Source organism: Anas platyrhynchos, chromosome 13 (assembly GCF_047663525.1).
Source record: "Anas platyrhynchos isolate ZD024472 breed Pekin duck chromosome 13, IASCAAS_PekinDuck_T2T, whole genome shotgun sequence".
NCBI lineage: Eukaryota > Metazoa > Chordata > Aves > Anseriformes > Anatidae > Anas > Anas platyrhynchos.
In genome coordinates, this window is record NC_092599.1 from 9,856,931 (window position 1) to 9,877,265 (window position 20,335).

General features: G+C 49.7%; 1 protein-coding gene across 3 annotated transcripts in view; it reads right to left on the reverse strand.

The window, feature by feature from the left end:
• The window catches only part of PLXNB1 (plexin B1), a 74,062-nt gene that overhangs the window by 49,791 nt on the left and 3,936 nt on the right, over positions 1-20,335 (reverse strand). Inside the window, exons 1-2 of one of the 3 annotated variants that reach the window (XM_072044132.1) lie at positions 11,990-12,262; positions 4,555-4,616 (exon numbers count right to left, since the gene is read on the reverse strand). The gene's annotated coding sequence lies outside the window, so the exon portion shown is untranslated. The other 2 variants (XM_027467343.3, XM_072044133.1) reach the window with 2 other exon arrangements.

The window sequence follows — 20,335 nt, forward strand, 5'->3', positions numbered from 1 at the left end:
GGATATCCACAGAAATAAGATTTAGGCTCTCAGCAGTAACGATCCCTGTAACTCAGTAAAACATTTAACATCCCAGAACAGCAAGGACCAGCATATGCCACGAGGAAAGGAAAATGTCAGCTTCCCTGCTTAGAATATGCGTCTTCACACCATCCTTCCCATCTGCACAGCTCCCCAAAATATACTCTCCACCTCTCTTGAAGCTCAAGTCAACAGTCTGCAGGCTTGAACAGCCCACAGGCGATGCTTTTAGCAAGTCTGAGGTGCGTACAGCACATCGCAAGCGGCACAGAAGAAACTTGGGCCACAAGCTGTGCCAGTCTCTGTTTTTACAAGGTTTATTTTTATTTCCCTCCATCCCGCCCAGCTCCGACAGACCAGCTTGCAGTTGTTCTGGCACTGGTGATGGCCTGAAACCGTAAGAAGGAAGCAAGCACAGAGCAGCACTTTGCCTCCCTGAACGCTCTCCCAGGCTTCAGCGATGTGCAGCTCAGGGATTTCTCGGGACAGAGGTGGTTTCTATGCATTTAGGAACCTTCAATAGCTCCTTCTTCTGTGGCACTGCCCTGTGTCCTCAAATACACACAGATGTTAGGCATTCACAACATCCTGTGGCAAGGACCTTCCCAGGTTAACTGCACACATCAAGGACTAAGTCATTACTTGTTTTTAGGCTTACAACATGCTGGCCCCATTCAATACCTATTTGTACTTATGACTCTTCCATGTGAATGGAAAAGACAAAAAAACAGTTGCTGCCCCTCTAACCTTTCCATGTCATTTAGGATTTTGATGGTAACTATCTCTCCTCTCTTTTCAGGTGGAAGAGTCTCAGTTTATTCCATTTTCTTTGTATAGAAGATACTCCTCACCTTTGCTCATTGCTGCTGCTGTTCCATTTCCAGTAACAGAAAATACCCTTCTTAAAACACAATAATTTTCACAAAGCTGCAGAAAACAAATTCTATATGAGCTGGAGAAATTAGTGGGATGATTAGTAAATATTGCAGGGACTCTCTACCTCCTGTAGTGAATTGCTAGTTAGTCAGTTCTGTTAAAATATACACCCTATAAAAATTGCTCAAAATTACTTTCAAGCCCTAGCATCCAATTACACTTTATTCCTCCAGAATAGGAGGTGTTTTTCAGAAATTCTCTCCCCATTAGTACTTTGAAAGTACAAATAACATTCTTATGCTTGATTTAGCCTACCCGATGAAGGATATCTCTTACAACAAAGGCTGTATGCCAGAGCTCTATTCTGTCATGTGTTCTTTATGAATATTTCAATCTTTTTCCTCAATTATAGACACATTATGTAGTGATTTCCTGATGCCACATAAAATAACGATATCCTTACTGGACCTTGTTGTTATACAGAGTCATATATTTATTTTTAGAATTATTGTTCTTATTGTGACCCCTGCAAAATCCTCAGTGACTTTTTTTCCACAAACGCAGTGATCCTTCCTAATTGCTTCCAACATTCTTGATTATTATAGTGAATAAGAATTCACTATGCATGCATGCTTCGCTTGCTAGGCAACCTAGACTCTCCTGTCAGGCTGAAATATCTGGCTTTTTTGTCCTTTGCCAGTTTCTCTATTAAGAGGAAAAACAAGCTTTTTTTTTTTTTTTTTTTAAGAAATATAACTAGAATTAGAGAAAAATAAGCAAAGCCATTAAAACCAAACAATTCAAAAGACAGCAGATATATTATTTAGCATTACAACACTTAGTGCTAACAGCATTTTTTGTTTGTTTTGTTTTGTTTTAAATCAGTCTACCTCACAGTTTAGGGCTTTAAACCATTCTCTACCAAGAATTGGAAGGAACACCTCACCTCACTCCACAAATAACCCATAACTGGTTCTGATAGAAGGGAAGAAGCCTCCTCTCAAGGTGGTGGACATCAAACAGCACAGAGGGCTCAAAAGTTCCTCTAACCCAGCTGAGCCCAGCTCTTCCCATCTCTTCCAGTACATCAGATAGACAAGGCACTAGCTCTTCCTGGAAGCTGAGCTTCTAGAAAACAGTGCAGGAGGACTGCCCACAACTCTGTGACATCAAGCCATGCTAGCCCTGGAAATTACACTAAAAATATATCTGGAACAAAATAAAATGGTTTATTTTCACATAGGCATTCAACTGACTACAGGTATTACCTGTGGTACTTTAAGAGGCAAAATGTAGAAACATATTTGGAATTTTGTCCTTCATCCCACTACGGATATATCTATAGGTCTGCACTGATTTTCCAATGAGCTCAGATACTACCAAAACAAAAATCTAGTTGTTATAAGGTTAAATAATTAAACAAATAGAGCATAAATAGCTAGTAAAGGGCAGCTCAGCATGAAACAGGAGACATCCTGGAAACAGAACAGCAAAACAACAAGATGCAAGACCAGAAAACTCTTTGGACTTGTCTTTCATTGAAACGTCACATTTTGAACTGAAGCAGGAGTTTGGGGTAGTTATGCAGAGGCGTTACAGAGATGAAGGAAGTACATGGCCCAGAAATACCCCAAATCTCACCAATCTGAGTGCTCTGCAGAGAGCACACCACACAGAACTGCTTGCCAAGCATAAAAAGCAATAAGAAAAGCTTCTACAGACAAAATATAGCAGCAGTTTCATGCGGAAAAACATGCCCCCTGCCCTCGAAACCAGACGGTTTCTCCTGATTTTTGCTTTGTACACGGCACAGAAATTGTATGTTTGTTCTTAACGTAAGGAAAAAAAGAGGTGAGACAGAAAATAGGGCAGAAAATCCCCCCTTACACTGTTTGAAAAGGAGGGGAGAGAAGAGGAGGGCCCAAGTAACGCTCTCCTAGGTAACACAGAATCACTACTCCCACTGCACAAGAATGAAGCAGAGCGCGACTTGGATAATAACCGTAACTCACATTTCAGAAGTCAGTTTGTTCAGCCATGATCTTTTGCACTTAAATGGACTAAAAACCATTTCCTCCAGTGCAGTTCTGCTGGGGCACTGTTTCAATAGGATCTGCACAGAATCAGCTGGATATCTCAAGGAATACAACACACATGTAGTGCACAGTACACAGACCTCTGTCCTCCCCATGGTCTTTTATTTTTTACATATCCTGAAAGCGTGGACCCAGAAGAGACTGGCCTGAATTCAAATCATCTCAAGTACTTACTCCTTCCCTATTTCAAACAGCTTTGATTTAGTGGTTTTACTTGAACCACCCAGAGCCAACGAAAAGCTGAGGGAACCAGACTCACCGATCTCTGTACACGTGTTGTACGTACTCGGGATTTATTCATGGAGGCTACAGATCAAAACAGATTTTCCCAAAGCTTGCTCTTTAACATTCAAGATTTTAATCTAGCTCTACTACCAAACTGAAACCAAACAGGCTGCTCACACACAGAAGCCCAGGTTAGGGGTTGCTGTCTGGCTTTGTTCATTGCTTTTATTCTTGTTGAACCCTCCTGCTACTACAGCTGCAGGTCTAACAAGCAGACTACTTTCTGATGAAGGGCTCCTGTACTCCCTGTGCTCTCAAGTGATATCCATCTCTCTAGCGCAATAGTCAGTGACTCATCTGAGGCAGCACCAAGTGTCCAGGTGCCAGGGTTTCACTCTCCAACAAGTCCATGTAGATCTGCAGATCTCCTGCAGCTCATGCAGTCTGGGATCTCTGCTGTACCACCCTACATTTGATATTCAAATTCCTGTATTCAAATTCCACACATTTACTCACAGAGCGCTTTGCCAGGCGAACTGAAGTAGGAGTTGCAGCTATCCTGTTTAACAGGCTGCAGTCTGACAGGAGAACTCAGTTTCAGGGAGACATTTCTTCAAGGGTCTACAGCTGTCAACACCACCGTGCTCAGCCAGCACAAAGCAGCTCACGACACTGTATGGTGACTGACAGCCAGATATGAACATCACCCTGCTCTGGGAGGCTGTCTGCAGGTTTGGTCACACTCACTCGCTCGTTTCTGGCCATAGATCACTATCAGAAAGTAGAATATTTGTTTGTTTCTGTCTGTAGGTTAAACTCATTAGCTTGCATAGAAAAATTTAATTGTAGGTGTTGTTTTACGTTGCAGTGACAGCACCAGAGGTGCAGCACCGCTGCAGTTCGCACATCCTGATAATCCCTCAGGAAAGGGGTGGGGGATGGCAGGGGAGGGAGGCAGAGCCAAGACAAAGACAAGAAAATGGACAGGCAACCTTTGGAGGAAATACGTCTGCTGAGGGCAGAACTGGACACATCACCATTTCTGCTCAACAGACAACTTTTGTCCTTCACAGGAGCTCCCTACCTAAAGGGAACAAATGTGTATTCTCCCATAGCACCACTCACTCTTTCCAGTAGCCCACGTGCCTGGTGAACCCCCTTGTCCACTAATCACAGGCGGTACCATTCATCAGGTGGATTCATCCCGCAGCAGCACCGAGAGGCTGCCGGGCATTACGCTGGCGGCACAAACAGATGATCAGGAACACGGAGGGGCCCAGCAGGCTGCAGCAGTCCGTGGGTGTCCCAGTGCTGACTCCCGCCGCATTTTGCTTACCATCTGGGATCTTGGGAACGCTGAGACACCTTCATTTCTCTTCCTGAGGAGTGTGCCTCAAGCTGGAAAAAAAACACAACACAACGTGAAATGCAAAGACTATTTTTCCAATAAATTAAATCTCTGTTGCACTTGACTCCCGCTGCGGCTCCCTCCCCCCCAAGAAGGCAAGGTCTGGCCAGCTGCACAAAGTCCAGGCAGCCCCGGGGAAAACAATGGGATCTTTTTCTTGCCAGAACGAGCCTTCCCGTTCACCCTTCTAACCATGGCTCGGAGGACACCCCCAGTGTGTCTGCAGGGGAGAGGAGTCTGTTGGCATAGCAACAGTACACCCTAACTCTCTGCTAATGAACAGGGATAAAATGTTTTGTTCTCATTAGGAAAAATACAGACACATTCCTGATTGGTGAGTAATGTCTCTGCCTCTGGGAGATTAGCTCAGAGCTGTGCAGCCTGAAACAGCCTCAATTCAGCCCACTGCCGTGCTTCCCTTCAACAGCCATTCTCCAAGGACCGCACGTCTCTCAAGGGCAAGCCTACAGAGCCTTCTGTACGCTTTGCCTTCGGGCCGAGACAGCTCAAGGCAGGAATAATGAGAGGAGGCTTGACAGGAGCAATGGGAACGCGCACAATGGGAACACACCCCTCCGTCCCCAAAGCCAGCGCTCGCTGGTGCGTTCGCTGCACCTGGGTCCCAAGCTACCGCCAAGAGCTTCTCTTTGTGCTTCCCCCCAGGGCTGCCTCGCACGGGGATCCCACATCTCCCGCTGTGGGGGGAGCAAAGGACAGAGCACGGAGCTGCAGCGCAGAGCGCAGCCGCTGCTACGTGCCTGGGTGTGGGCAGCTGAACAAGGGCTGCTGCCTACCAGGGTTTATTAGGATTCCGGTGTCAACAATCAGTAAGATCCAGCAGGAGGAATCTCTCTGTGCTTGGGTGTTTGCAGAATATCTGCGCGGACGCTTCTCATTGCTCATGTTTGTACCTAGGTGCTGAATCCCAAAGCCTTTGCCCCACACAGACAACGCTGTTCCTCAGAGCCTCTGCCCTCCAGATATAGGGCCAGCACTGCTCGCCCAAGGACCGCAGCTTCTGCAAAGAGGATCCGGGGTGGGAGCTGAGCCAGGCAGCTGATGTACAGACAAAAACCCATCCTCCAGCAGCACATCTGCCACACTATATGGCATCAGCGCCCAGCAGAACTCAGCTCTGAGCCCACAGCTCATCTTTCCTTCACGCTGCTGCTGAGCCCCACTTGCTCACACTGACGTGCCTGGCCTTGGGCTCAGGGGCTGGTGAGAACAGGGACTGCACCCTTCGTCCTTGGGGAGGACTCTGGAGCATTGCCAGGGGCTGAATGAGTGCTCCGACCCGCTCCTGCCCCTGTGGTGGAACTGGTGCTGGTTGGGGGCACCACACACACAGCCGTGCCCAGCTCTGTGTCAGCGCCTTCCTGCTCCCCCAGCACCACTGAACGGGGACTGGGGAGCGAGGGAGCTGCAGTATGCACTCCCACTCACATTAGCTCCTTTCCCTGACCCCTCAAGCTCTTCCCAGCCTTTTTTGCTCCTCAGGGCTTCAAAGAGCTCAAAATGATGTGACAAAAGGCAGGGTGAGGATCAGGGACGAAGGGCCCTGCTACCACACGCCTCTGAGAAACTTGCACGCCCTGTAGGAAACAGCACTGCTGGGACTCGATTGCAACCTCACACCCAGCTGAGGAATAATTTATTTCCGTTGCCTAGGCAGGGACCTGGCTGCCTGCAAGCCCCCTCCGTCTGCCTGAAGGGGGGCAATAAATCCACCATCTCACCCAGGGGACAGCAGCCGAACGGCGACAGCGCCAGCCCTGCCCTGCAGCCCCGCTCGCTCCCCGGCGCAGCATGGAGCTGGAGGGGCCGGGTGCTGCCTCCCAGCCTCCGCCACTGGCAGGGTCCCCCCCTGCCGGCCCCGTCCTGGCCGTGGGAATGGAGCTGGAGCTCGGCACCCCGAGGTGGGCTCACCCCCAGCCGCCGGCAGCGCTTAACTCCCTCCGCGCTGGCGGGCAGCGCTCCACAGAGCCGGTGGCTGCCTCGCTGCTGGCTCCATCATCCCCAGGACTGTCCCCATCCCGCTCCCCCAGCCGCCACGTCCCCTTCAATGCCAGCCCCTGGGGTCTGGGCAAGCTGGGGTGTGAGGAGAGCCAAGGCACAGCTTGTAAGGCGTTTGTGTCCTTTCACGCCACACAGAAGCCCTGGGGAGCAGCCCTCGCTCCTCTGGTCAGGCCAGGGCCTCAGCCGTCCCCCGGCGTGTCAGGAGTTAAGTTCGCATTTCCATTCTCCTGACCCGCACCAACGCCGGCTGAATATCGAGCTATTCTTTGCAGCCTGATAAAGCATGAGAAAGCTGAAGGCCTCACACACTCCTCCTTTCACAGCTTGGCCGCCTGCCCGCGAGCTGTCACTCCCTGGCACCCGGGGCAGGGGGAGCGGAGGAGGCCGAGCTGCAGCCAGCTGTGGTGAATCACGGCCCGGCCCTGCTCCCCGGGGAGCTGCATCCTGCCCGCGGACCCTGGGCCTGCTGCCGTCTTTCACAGAAGCCATCCTTCCTGCCATGGGGTCCCATGGCCACAGCCACGGTGCCCAGTGGCTCCCAGTAAGAGCCCAGTGTGAGCGCGGCTCTGACCAGCAGCTGGGTGGGAGCTCGCCCACAGCACTGCTGCGCCTGGTCTGGTGCTGGACACTGGTCTGAATGACAGGGAAATCCCAGAGAAAGGCTCAGGAACAGGATCTGATTTGAAGGACAGTATTTACCCATCCATGCACCACTCATGCAATATTCATTTTGGGTACTGATTCCCACTGCAGCCCCTTCCGAGCCCCCTTCTCCCTGTCACTACCATATCTAACCCAATAACCATGTCTGATCCAAGCTGCTCCGACCACACCGACACCCAATCTTGTTTATTTTGATGGGTTCCACCAGCATGGTTTTCCCCGTGCATTCTAACACACGGCACCAGCAGGAAACACACCCAGATCTTGGGGTCAACAGTCCCAGTCAAGAAAGCAGCTGGGATGGCAGAGGAACACCAAGGCCATCGTGTGCCTGCCTTGTGCTAGGGGCACATCTTTGGAGAGCGAAGCCTCTGCAAGGTAAAGACATCAGCTGCTGGCTTTCTAAGGAAGGGATGTTCACAAACTCAACCCCTTGGACCATCAGATAGAGTATGAACTACTGCGTGGCACAGGGGATACTTCCCCCCATCCATTTGTTTCCCGCAGAGACGGGTGCTCAGTGCACAGCAGGCACAGCCTCTGCCAGATAACGTTACATATGGCTTGCTTTATCCCTTATGAGACATTTATGGCATGTTGTAAGGATTCTGTTGCACCTTACACATCTGCACCAGAAAGCATCTCTTCCACAGCACCTGCAGCTGCACAGCCAGCATACTGATTAACACACGGAGCATCCAGAAGTTAGCAAGTTCTGTAAGTCTGGTTACCCCTCGTGCAAAGCAAATGAAAACCCTCCCTGGCCATACAGACACATAAACTATTGAGCTGCAGGAACGCCTACACGTCCAGCATCGCCCTCCTCTGCCACAAGGATCTCTAAATGCAAAGCTTAATAGAAACAGTTAACACCCTGAGCGCGGCTCAGAGCCATCTGAGCTCTCTATGTAATATAATCCCCTTAATAACGCCCAGAATAGCACTCAGGAGTCCTGGCACAAACTAAGACCTCACTGTACCGAGCGTTGTGTAGATAGCTGTAGCGGTGCCGTTTGCTCTTCTGTAAAATTACTGAGCACCGTACACGGGAACCAACCATAACCCGTACTTTACAGAAGTTAGGACACAGGAGAGCAATGTATACTTTTCAGATGTCTTTTTCTGGCAGCTAAATCAAGCGAGCAGCCAGCGGGAGGGAGGCAGGAACACTGAGGTTACTCTCTCCCCGCAGCAGACAGGCAAAAGCCCAGTTCAGCCAAAGCTCACTGAGGCTCTTTATGTTCCCGGCCAGGGACAGAGGTCACTTGTAGAAGACTGAACCAGGGCTGGTACGGGACTGCCTGCTATGCACGCAGGCACAAGAACCCGAGCCGTACCCATCTCTGTTCTTTTGGGAGCCCATCCCAATGCTGCTCGCAGCGCCTTCGCTAAAAACACGCCTTTTAGCTCCAAACTAAAGTTTGCTTTGAATTCCTCGCGGTCTGAAGAAAAGAAACCCATACACAAGGTCTGCAAAGAAAGTAATTACTTCTTTGTGTTAGCCAAAACATTTAGGTACATTCTAATTCTTCCGACTCAGATTTTGGGATAATTTCCAACAGTAAGTACAGATTAGGTCCATCTCTGAGTTGATCTTCCTGAGGTTCTCGAGGTTCACACCATGCAGCGGGTGCCACAGCCTGCACGCACTTCCCAAGCATCCAGAAGTCACAGCTCTGCAATTCATTGACTTTCAGAGGCACCAGGTCACACTGTCTGGCCTTCAGCTGATCAGTTCACGAGCTTTCTGCACATTTCTGGCTTGGGGACTGCATATGTTGGAAGTGAATAGAGTCTAGATGCCTTCTGGCAAGATGCCTGAGGCAAAGGCCTCAAGAGAAAAATCTACCATTTCCCAGGCTGATACAAACGGGCAGGCATCCCCTCGCTTCAACTTTTATTCCCTGTTTGTGAAAAGGCTGGTTAGGGAGCTGGCAATTGCGAGGGGGAACGGAAGAGCTGTAGGCTCCAGTACAGTTGCAAGCAGCACGCTCTAACAAACATCTCACAAGGGCAAACAGAAGCAGGTAGCCGAGTACTGAAAAAAAAGAGTCCTCTGCAGAAACTGGGTAAATACCACTGCAGAGGAATCTCTTAATAAAGTCGCTCCTTCCGATCTGCACTAACCTGAATGCCGCCCCGAGGCAGCGAGAGAAAACACTGCTGGTGAGCAGGAAGGGGCTATGTACAGGCACGAGCAGGAAGAGCTGTGTTTGAAGAAGGACATTCTCTCAGCTAAAAAAAGCAGGGTTTTCAGCGCTGTTTTGCCTTTCCCCTGCTGTTTTCCCAGCAGACAGCAATCCCACCAGAGCCTGTCCCGCCCCAGGATGGGGCTCCCCAAGGGCTGCTCGAAGGGAAAGGGTCAGAGCCAAAAGGGCCCTAAAAAAGATCCTGCAAAGGCACCAGTGCCAGCATGTTCTCCTGAGATTGACAGGACGAGAGAAGAGGCAGGAAGAGAAACTTTAACAAAGCTGTTTCTTAAACCAGCTTTACTGGAACACAGTGGAACAGGGTAGGGCCATGCGCGAGGGGAGATTGAACAAGTTAATAGCTAACCAGCAAAACTGCCACCAGAGACCACGAGCTAGGAGACATTTCAGCAAGAAACACCGAGTCCCAAACTGCCCTCCACAACCTGACTGGGAGCTGCTGCTGCCTCTTTCTTCACTGTTGCAATGTGATCACAGCTACAGCACTATCATCACCCCCTGAAATCCCTGTTTCTCTAAGAGGAGCTCTTACCCAAACTAACCACCTTGTCCCATTTTAAGTGCCATGATCGATAAGCATCTGAGAGTCTGGTTTCTGGCCTTGGCACTGAAAGGAACAGCTGTGAAAAACGTTAGCAGAGATTTCTGCTACAACACCAGGGAGCGGAGTCTTCCAGCTTCTTGAAGAGGTAGCAGGTACCAGGACAACCCAGCACAGAGGTGCAGCAAGAGCAGAAATGGAAGTCCCACTGCTGGGGTGGACATTCCCTGTGCCATCAGTGGGTGAAAGGGTGAAGCTGGCTGCTGCTTTACCTGTAGTCACTCAGGAGACAAGCCACCAACACCTACAAAAATTGCACTGCTTTCATGAAGAGCAGTTTCCAGGAAGATTTTTCATGAGGATAATCTTGGCTATTGGTTGAATAACTTCTTTGTTCCAGAATACATTTTTTTTTTTTTTTTTTAAAGGCAGGGAGCCTCCGTACTATTGCTTTGCCATTCAAGACATTGTCATTGTCACCTTTCAGATGTGTAAACGTAAGAGACAGCAGCAGCTGAGCTGCAGTAATTAGGAAGGAGAGAAGTACAGGCCTCCTCTCACATCTTTCTATTAAGATGCAGTTTACACCTTGGCAGGTTTTTCAGTCCCCAGTGAAAAGGCGCCATCTGCATCTGCTCCAGCAAACCATCCTCATTTCGGGACTCTTCAAATAGTTCTGGAAAAAGCAGTGTTGCCTCTCCTCACCCTGCTCTCTGTCAGGCCGAAATGCAGCCACAAAACCATTAGTTCTCTTATCTCCGGGAACACAGGAATTCTGGCTCTAGACCTGTTTCCATGACACCTACTTCAAAAAGTTTCCCATTTTATTCAAGCATCTACTGAATTAAAACTTACACTGCTCTCTCCACTTGCAGCAGGGAAGCCGAGAAGGATGGGACCGAGCTCATTTAATTCTATTCACAAGCTCCCTTCCTGAGGAAAGCCAATAACTTTCGGAGAGTCTCTGCAGACTTTGCTCCACCGCTTTGCACGCTGAAGAATGGCTGGTTGGTAATCCTCTTTTCACTCAGTGAGCACAGACCCAAAGGTTTTCATCCCTGTGAGCTCAGAAATTTCCATTTCCATTTAAGAGAGACATTTTCCTGGCAGTTCTCAAAAGATGCATTTGTAAAATAGGAAACAACCTCAAGGAATGCTAAAGCAAAGGAAGAAAGCTGGACATGGACGCTCTTTCTACCTCAGCTAGGAAAGGAAATTCCTTCCCAGCGCTGATGCCCCATAAACACAGCCTACTCTGCAACTACCAAATACTGGATCGACACAAAGCGACCGGCTGCCCACGCTGCCCTGTGCAAACACCCAACAGTTTCCGCAGTCTTGCTTTCAGATCAGCTGGGGTAGCAGCCACCAAAAATCACAGAAGAAAGAAAAAGTTCAGACACATACAGTGCATATGCCAGACAAGAAAGGAAAATATGGGGTGCATGCAGGACAAATGGGACAAATTTGTGGGACAAATTACGGAGAGGAAAGGGTATTCCAATGAACTCGCTACAGAATATGCACTTGCCTTGGTGGTTTTTAAACTTGTGGCTTGCAGACTTCGGTTGTCTGTAAAGGTAATTAAAAAAGCAAATTCATTGCCATATCTCTAATAGAAAACGTTTAGAAGTCTGCGAACCCAAAGAGGTTGAAACTTTCTTCTTTCAAGTGCAAAACATTCAGATGGCCCACAGCCAAGTCCCAGAAAAAAGCCCTAGTCAGTAACTCCGGAATGCCAGCTCTTAACACAAACCAAAAGCACACAAACCCTCCGCTCGGGCAATTCGGTGTCATCTCCCACCAAAAAAAAAATCACTTAAAATTGCACTCCTAAAATTCCAGCTATCATCCACCTCCCTGACTCTGCACCAGGGCAGCCTAACAGGAGCTCCCTGAAGCCGTCAGCTGAGCGAGCCATTTTTCTTACCTTGCTTTGGGGAATTCCTGCTTCGAGTCTGTGTAAAGAGAAACGAGAAGGCTTCACGCCGCTCCGGGCAGGATCCCTTCCATCACTCCCAGCTCCTTAGCAGAGGCATTCCTGAGGCACACTGTGCCCTAATAAATCAACACAGCCGCCCCAGGTTTCCCCGGCAGCTGGAGTTCTGCAGGAAAGGCAAACATCTCCCCAGCTAAAGCAAACAGGGCTGCAGAGCCCCTGCTGAGCACGTGGCTACTGTCAGAAGAGGGACGGAGGGAGAAGGTGGAGATCAGAAGGCATCTGGCTGACAAAAGCCAATCCAGCTCGGGGGCGGAAGATGGCCATGGTTCTGGCCCTGACCTAGGCATTCCTCTGACCAGGGATGGGCTTGCCAAAACATTTTATCGGAGCAAAAACACAGCACTTCGCTTTCAGAGCAATGCCCATCCTGCTCCTGACGTGCACAACACTTTTGCCTTTAAGAAGAGCAGTTACTTTAGCATTTAGGATCCTCATGTAACAGACCCTGCACAAGTACAGAACAAAAATAGCCCAGTCTTAAACAGCTTATAGCTTAATTCTAAAATAAACGAAGACAAAGGAAATGGCACTGATCAGTATGGCCAGCAGTGAGCTCAGCAGAACAAGGACGCTGCTGTTTCCAGGGGCAAGGGAGAGGTGGGATTTTTTTTTTTTTGAACTATTTAACAGAAAAGACCCAATGAAGGATTTTCAAAAAGAATAATTAGGTGGGTTGGCATACATTTACGGGCCAACCATCTCTCTCCCAGAGAAACCAAAACAGTATTTTTCAAAAGCAGCACGAGGAAACAACAGGGGCTACTGTTACCAGACAGAGCAGCAGACAGAGTCCAACTTCCAGCACCAAAGGTTGCTCGATTGCACGCGAACAGAGAGATGGGCTGCTCCAATACCTCTTTTTCAGTTGCTTTTGGCGAGTACGGGAAGGGAGTAGCCAAGGCAGGGCTGAGACAGCGAAACGAAAAGAAGAGCAGGCACAAACCCACCAATACCTTTAGAACAAGCCCCGTTTACTAAAACAAAGGCATCTTCTCCAAACACACGCTGACAGCTGGGGTAAATATCCGCATTTCATCGCCTCCCACTCCCAGCCATGGCCTCCCCGCGGGGGGTTTCCAGGCCAGCCCCAGCACACCGAGGGGCGGTGGGAGCACAGGACGAGTGCCAAAAATCCCCCGTGGGTCAGGCCTGAGCTCCACAGCACACCCAGGTCTTCGGCTGCCACGGCATCATCCAGCCAGCCTCCCCTCTGAGCCCAGGTGAAGGGGTATTCTCACCCCATGGGGAACCACCAGCTCCCAGCCTACAGGCAACAGCTTCCTTTAAGGGAAACCAGCTTCTCCTACGTGTGGTTAATTGAGGGAGGGATGTGTATGTGCGCTGAGACACACAGCAGGCAGCGGTGGGGTGGGACACGGAGCCCCAAGCTTATTTTGACCTTTTGGTTAAAGATCCTGCAAAGAGGCACTGCTGCAAGCCTGATCAGATGTCTGGGGGAAAAAACAGAGAGCAAGGCATTGCACAGGAGTGACCAGAGTCCCAGTATGATCTGGATATTCCCACCCACATGTATGGCCCCAAAAATCCAGAGTTCTTCAGTGCAAACATGGGCAGCAGCAATATGAAACCAACGTGTTAATTAGCAGCCTGCAGTCCGGCGCAGGACGGAGATTGCTGATCTTGGCTATTATACAGGCAGTCAGAGGCCAAACAGAGCAAGTGCCACATTAGTTAACCCATTCGGAACAAAGTTAATAATTGGCTAATTGTGGTTCCTGGAATGGACAGACCAAGGTCTGGTTTTTAAACCTCTTTTCTCAGAGGTGTCTTAAAATGCACTTGGTACAGCAAGTCCCCCACCACACACACACCTCTGCTCTTTATTAACATCCACTCTCAGTTTCGATGGTCAGATTAAATTCAGGGAAATCCACTGGCTTGCGTTTCCCAAAGGATCAGACAACATGAACTCAATGACTTAACTGCCTTTGACAAACTATAAACTAGTTTTCAGCCTGTAAACAATCACAAGTTATTATGAAAGAATCGTAGACTAAACTACGATGTTTATCAGATTTACTTATATGAGATTTTTGACATTCAACAGAGGAGATTAATGAAAGAAAGTATCTCAAATGGCTTACGTGCAGCTGGAATTTAACAGTGCTCCTCGATGCAGATGGTGGTTTGCATACCAAATGCTTAATAAAAACTGTACTTTTGTAGAAAGTTTGCAGTCAGTAAAGCAAGCACCACCAGATAGGTTAGGTAGGGAGATCAGCCTAACAGAAATACCGTGAGAAGCATCAAGAGGATTTTATCCTCAGGATGCTGAAGTGCAAACCTCGAGTTAGGCTCTTCACGTGCAGGATGTACCAGTCCCACTGCAGAAAGTGCAGGGACACAAGGTTTGGGAGTTAAGAAACAGGGATGAGGAACACCGCTGTGTTAGCCTTGAGGTTATTCTGAAGCACAGAACAGAAATCACTGCTACAGGACCGGTCTGGGCTGTGTCATTCAAGGTTAAGACCACTCTGCACGAGGCGCACACCGTTCTGCTGTACCACCTGCGCCCCCACAACACCCATAAGGTCACCGCCTTCCTAGCAGCGTGCTCCAACAGCTCCATCATTCTTTCTGGCAATGAGGCCAGCCTAATTTCTCATTTGTTTGCCTTCTGCCACGAGCCATTAATTTCTTCTCTGCTGGATTAAAGTTCCTCGGAGTCAGTTACGCACGCGCTTTAAGCAAGTCACCTCTCAGGAGGTTTTGGCAACCACCAGATGAGCCCCACCAGGTCCCTCCCTATAAAGCACCTTTCTTTGGCTCTTGAATAACTTGGGACTTTTTTTTTTCCCTCTCTTCAGAACACCAGTGTGATTGTCACCTCCACCCCCTGCCGTCTTCTCCAGAGCCACTGCTTTGGTGAAACACAGCCGGGGAGCGCGCAGCATCGCCGGCACGCCGAAGCCTCTGCTTGCCTGTATCAAATGGATGTTATTTCACTAAACCCGTTCTGCAGCATAACGGAGGAGCTATAGAAATCACAGTCTGCAAAGATTGTATCAGTGAGCTAACAGTCAATTAGCTGAGCGTAAGGAGCACATGTCTTTCTTAGACACCATGTAAGCATTTCTCCAAAAGCTCTAAGGAGAATTTCACCACCCGGTCCCCATTCCGCCTAACACTTATGTACTACTCAGGATCTTTGAGTGAGAAAATACCCACAGACCTGTCGTTTCCAGCCACAGTTCTGAATTCACCATCAGCATTGTCTGCTTCTCTACTGAACCAACACTAGCAGCGGCTTTAGATTTATTTCCAGAAAACTGACAAAGTCCTGAACAGCACAGAGTGCAGCGCTACCGCTCGCTGAGGACACCCCCAGGAATATTTCCCTTTTTGACACATCCCCAGTATGATTTCAGAGGCAGCCTTTTTTTTTTCCCCCTTTAAATAATCATGAGGCACGCTGTTGATGTTGGCACAGATCAATTATTTAAACCATTGTACGGCTCCAAGTCAAACACCTTCAGAAGCACATTACACGAATGCAGTCACCTGCTGCCGTTGTTCTCACCTGGCTCTTCCCAGCCGCTCTCTCTGATAATTAGCACAACCCTCTGTATCTCTCAGAAGCGGTAACTACCCCTCATAAATCTCCCCAGAGACACGAGCTATTCGAGATCACGGCACAAAAAGCATTAAGCCTTTGTGGATGTCAGCCAACGCCCTCCCCGACCTCCACGCCACGAGGACTTAGCACCCTTGCCGCTGCTGTTCCAGGAGAAAACAGACATGCAAACCCTTCTGTTTTTCCCATCCCCATTTATGAAACGAACAGATGCCCATTGAATTTCCACCTCCGAGCAGCATTCCCACTTAGCGACCGCCCTCGTGTTGTGCTGCATGCCCAACGTGCCTCCGAGCTGGAACGGAGCACGAGGCAGGGCGCTTACACCCTGGGTGCTGGCAGGACCACGGCTCAGCCTTGGGTGCTGGCCGGCGGGGCAGCACAAAGGGCTGTGCCCCTTCCACCTCTCACAATAAAACATCTCTGAGGCAACGGTGAGACACGTGGCTTTTTATCAGCCCTGAACTCGGTATTTTCAAAGCAAGAAACAGACTTACTGCTGTGAACGCCCCAACCCAGCCACGGGGAACGCCAGCAGCTGGTGCCTGCCAGGGACGCTGTCCTCCCGCACGGATCCTCAGCATCGCTCCTCGTCGCAGCGACACGCAGCCTATGGAAAGCTGGTGGCAGGGAAGGCTACCCATTGGTGTTCACGGCAGAAAATCCGCCTGCGTTTATGCATGACTGCTCAAGCGAACCGTGCAACCGCTTTTGTTGCTCCCAGTGATCTATTCTTTCAGTGGGAACGCCAGGAGGAAGCCGTGCTGGGCACTGGGCAGGGAAAAAGCCCTGTGGACACAGTGAATGGGGCAGAAAATTCCCCTGCAAATTCGGTCAGGTTATTTGCAGCGATGCTCCGCATTGACTTTTCTAGCAGCTTTTTGGGACACCTTCACACATCAAAGGCCAGGCCACACCACGGTAGTCATTTTGACTAAAGCTACTTTAGAAATTGATTAGACTATTGATTTTCTCGTAGTTTAGATAGAGACAAAGTGACCTTTACATCCCACAAAAAAACAAAGGGAATTAACACATGTACACAATGAACCTTCATTTCAAACAAATTGTTTCGCTCCCTTAGAAGACAAGTCCTGTAACACTTTTTTCTTGCCTTGCAGATCCCAAAAGAACAATTCTCCTTCCCCCACCTCAGCTTTCCAGCTTTCTGCCCCAAGCAGGCCAAAAGGACAACATGTTTCAGGCATATACACAAGACCAGCCTGAAGACAAACACAAGACAGATCTATAGACCTACAGGTCACGAGGTGATAAGGAAATCAGGACTGAATTGTACATTATCAGTTCTACCTCAGTCTTACCCGCAAGTAAAGTGGACAGTGCCTGCTGCAGAGATAACAGCTTCATAAGCACTGAAAGTTTAAGGCTTTCTCTGTAGCAAAAAAAGCTTTTTAAGATGTATTCTCTGTTATACAGCGGAGTAACAAGGATACTTTGTGTGTTTCTACTAGCTGAAATCATTTCCCTCGTGAATCAAATCACTACGTGCATGTGATCTCTACCTGCTCAAAAGAAGCACGCTGCATTTTGGGGTAAGTTCCACCATGAGTGGAACTGCAGTCCCGGAGCTGGATGGCCAGGTGTCGGTTGTGTTTGGCCGATCCATCAGTCCCCAGCGAACACAGTGCTGTGATAATTACCGCAGCACCCATTCGGATTACGCTGTGTTGACAGCACCAGGAGGGAGGTAATCAGACGCATACCCAACGGCTTCCAAAACTTCAGGAGGCAACAGAGGCAAAGGAAGAGGAGGCAACCTCAGAACCACAAGTGGGTAATTCTCCTGCTTTGCCCAGCACAGCAGCATCCCGGGGCTCACACACTGCTGCTAACCACCTGCACCAGACAGCGATGCAAACCTTCCATCAGCAGCACAACCCCAAACCCCACTGCTACTTAACCAGAAACCTCCACGTTTCTTGGGGCCGCACGAGCAGAATGCCGGCGTACAAGATCCCCCAGCGGGAAGCCCACCACCGTCATTATCTGGAAGGTAAATGTTATTTGGATGTTATTTGTCTGTAGCTAATGAGCTTGGCATTCATTAATCCACTGCAAGGGCTGTTGTGATAGATGGTCTGTGATGGGAGGATGCTGGGGATGGATTTGAATGGTTGACTCAAAATAACATAAGCCTGCAATACAGCCATCAGCTCGCCTACGTTTTCCACTCTTTACAACCTTTATTCAGAGACAGCTCTCCACAGTGCAGGAAATCCTAATTATGGAACAAGAGTTACAGAACTGGGGCCTTTCCTGGGCCGTTAAGGAAAGCTTTGCCGTGCCACATCCAGACGTCGGTACTGCAGCAAAACACAAGTCACCTGCAAGGCCCCTGCGTGCCATGGAGAGGCTGCACATCTACGAGGTTCAAGTATCCAGAACACAGCACTGTCACTGCAGCACACAGGAGCAGTTTAATGTCCAACGAGCAAGAAAGCGTGCCTGTCAGCACCCCTCCAAGAGCCTGCCCAGCTCCTCGCTGCGGTTCCTGACACGGGCTTTCACCCCGCTGGCAGATGGGTTGTGCTGAGAAGGAAGGGGCCGCGGTGACTCGGGCGCTACGAGGACAGAGACTTGACTGTCCCAGGCCCGGAGGAAGCCCGACAGGCTAAAACAGCTCTTTCATCTGCTCCAGGGCAGCTGCTGCCACGGCCGCCCTGCCGGCACGCGCCGCCCCAGCTCCCCATCCCTGGGGCCGCAGGGAGCTGCTTTCGTGGGGGTGCAGGGAAGGAGAATGGCGTGTGCAGGGCAGCTGCTTGCCCTGCTGCTCCTCGTTCAGCAGCTCTGCATGATTCACAGTGTCACTGGAAGCAGAGCACGGCCAGGAGCTCTGGCACCGGGATGCTGGCTCCAAGAAGGAGCCCGGCACGCGGTGTCCCTGGGGGACCTGCCTGCCCTCTTGCCAACTCAAGCTTCATCCGCACTGCCGAGAGCACAAGCTGGTAGGAGGTACCCAGGGGTGTTTTTTAATTGCACACGCTCCTCTGTAGGCTGTCACAACAAGAACTTTTTCTGGTTAGGTATCCTCAAAAGAAAGGAAAAGTCTGGATCAAGAAACAAACGCTATGAGAGTCGGTGCCACTCGTTACTGTGAAAGCAGCCCCCCAGAAATCACAGCCATGCAGGAGAAATGCACCTCACCTGCAGCCAGGAGAAAGCTGCACTGACACGCAGGACGAAAGCAAAAAGTCCTTGGGATCTTTGCCTTAAATCTCTCTTAACAGTGGCAGGTTGACATGAAGCCAAGATGCACCTCGGCTAAGCTAAGGATATAAATTCACAAACAGCTTAGCCTCCCTAGGTCCTTCAGCATTTCTGCAGTCTCATTTCAGCAATTTCTCTCAAAATGCTAAATTACCCAAAAAGAGCTGGTGAATAAACAGAGCCCCTGGTTGCTGCTCCTGTTTCCCACAGCGGCACGCATCGCTCCGGTACAATTAATTCCGCCGCACGCCTGTTTCACCATTCTGTCGGGCAGAATCAATCAGTAATGGACTGCAATCTGTATGCAGGAAGTCGAACAGCATGCAAATGGGGATCAACACATTGACTGCGGGATTCAGAAGCCCGGGAACTGCTTTTGCACTTCAGCTCCCCGGCACAGACAATTTTTGGCAATGCTAAGAGGTAGGAGACAGCACGGGATAAGCGAGAAGAGCTCACAGCTCTGGTGTGGGGAGGGCAGCAGATGGTGCCAGAAGAGTTACTGAACCCTCCCCGTATGAAAATTCACTATTAGGTGATTCACAAGCAGAACTGCTCTCTCCAGCACTTCCAGGGGGTAAGCCTGATCCAAAAGATGTTGGGATTAAAGCTGAAAGTGTTAGGGAGAGTTGTTTCAAGGCCATTAACCCCAAGCCACCCAAAACCCTACACCAGCTCCAGGAAGGAGGTCATTTCTGACAAGGTCTGGGCCGGCAGCTACAGGAGCATCTCCAAGCCTTGATCCTGCACCTCCAATTCCTGTCTGAAGGACTTGCAGCTGAGCACAGAGCCCTCGTGGAGCTCTGTCAGGAGCGTATTCTCCTGCATTTGCTTGGCCAGCTGTTCTCAGAGGCTGGTGCTTCTTTACAAAAATCAGAGCCCAGAAATTCCTCATGTGAAATATGGGGATGGCCATGGTAAGCAACAGAGGGATTTGGAGAGCACAAGTTCTGCAGGAGCCAGGGCCAGAGGGGGGATCTGGCTGTGCTCTGGTTTACGGTGACTCCACGCTGAGAGCAGGGAGGTCACAGAGTGCAACCCAGTGTGGGACAGAAGAGCTTCGGGAAGAGACTTTGAAACAAAAATCATTTCGGAATTGGCAGAAATCTTAAGCTGGAACTGCTACTTCTACATAGTAATTTACAGAAAGATTACAGCGGGGTTAAGATGTCAAATATACCCGCCCTATTTATAGCACTACATGCAATTTAGCCAGGAAGCTCGTTCCATCAGCACAAACTCCTGAACACAGCCAGCTTCCCCACCTGCACGGCGCCAGGCACCACTGCCCTCCTGCACGGCCGAGCTGCGGGGAAGGACGGGACCCAAGACAGACCATGATCTGCTCCTGACAACTCCAGCGGCCGTCTGAGTCCCGTCACTGCAACGTTACGCTGGGATGAACTGACACACTTGTTCCCCAAAACCCTAAAGCTCCAAAGGCAGCAGTG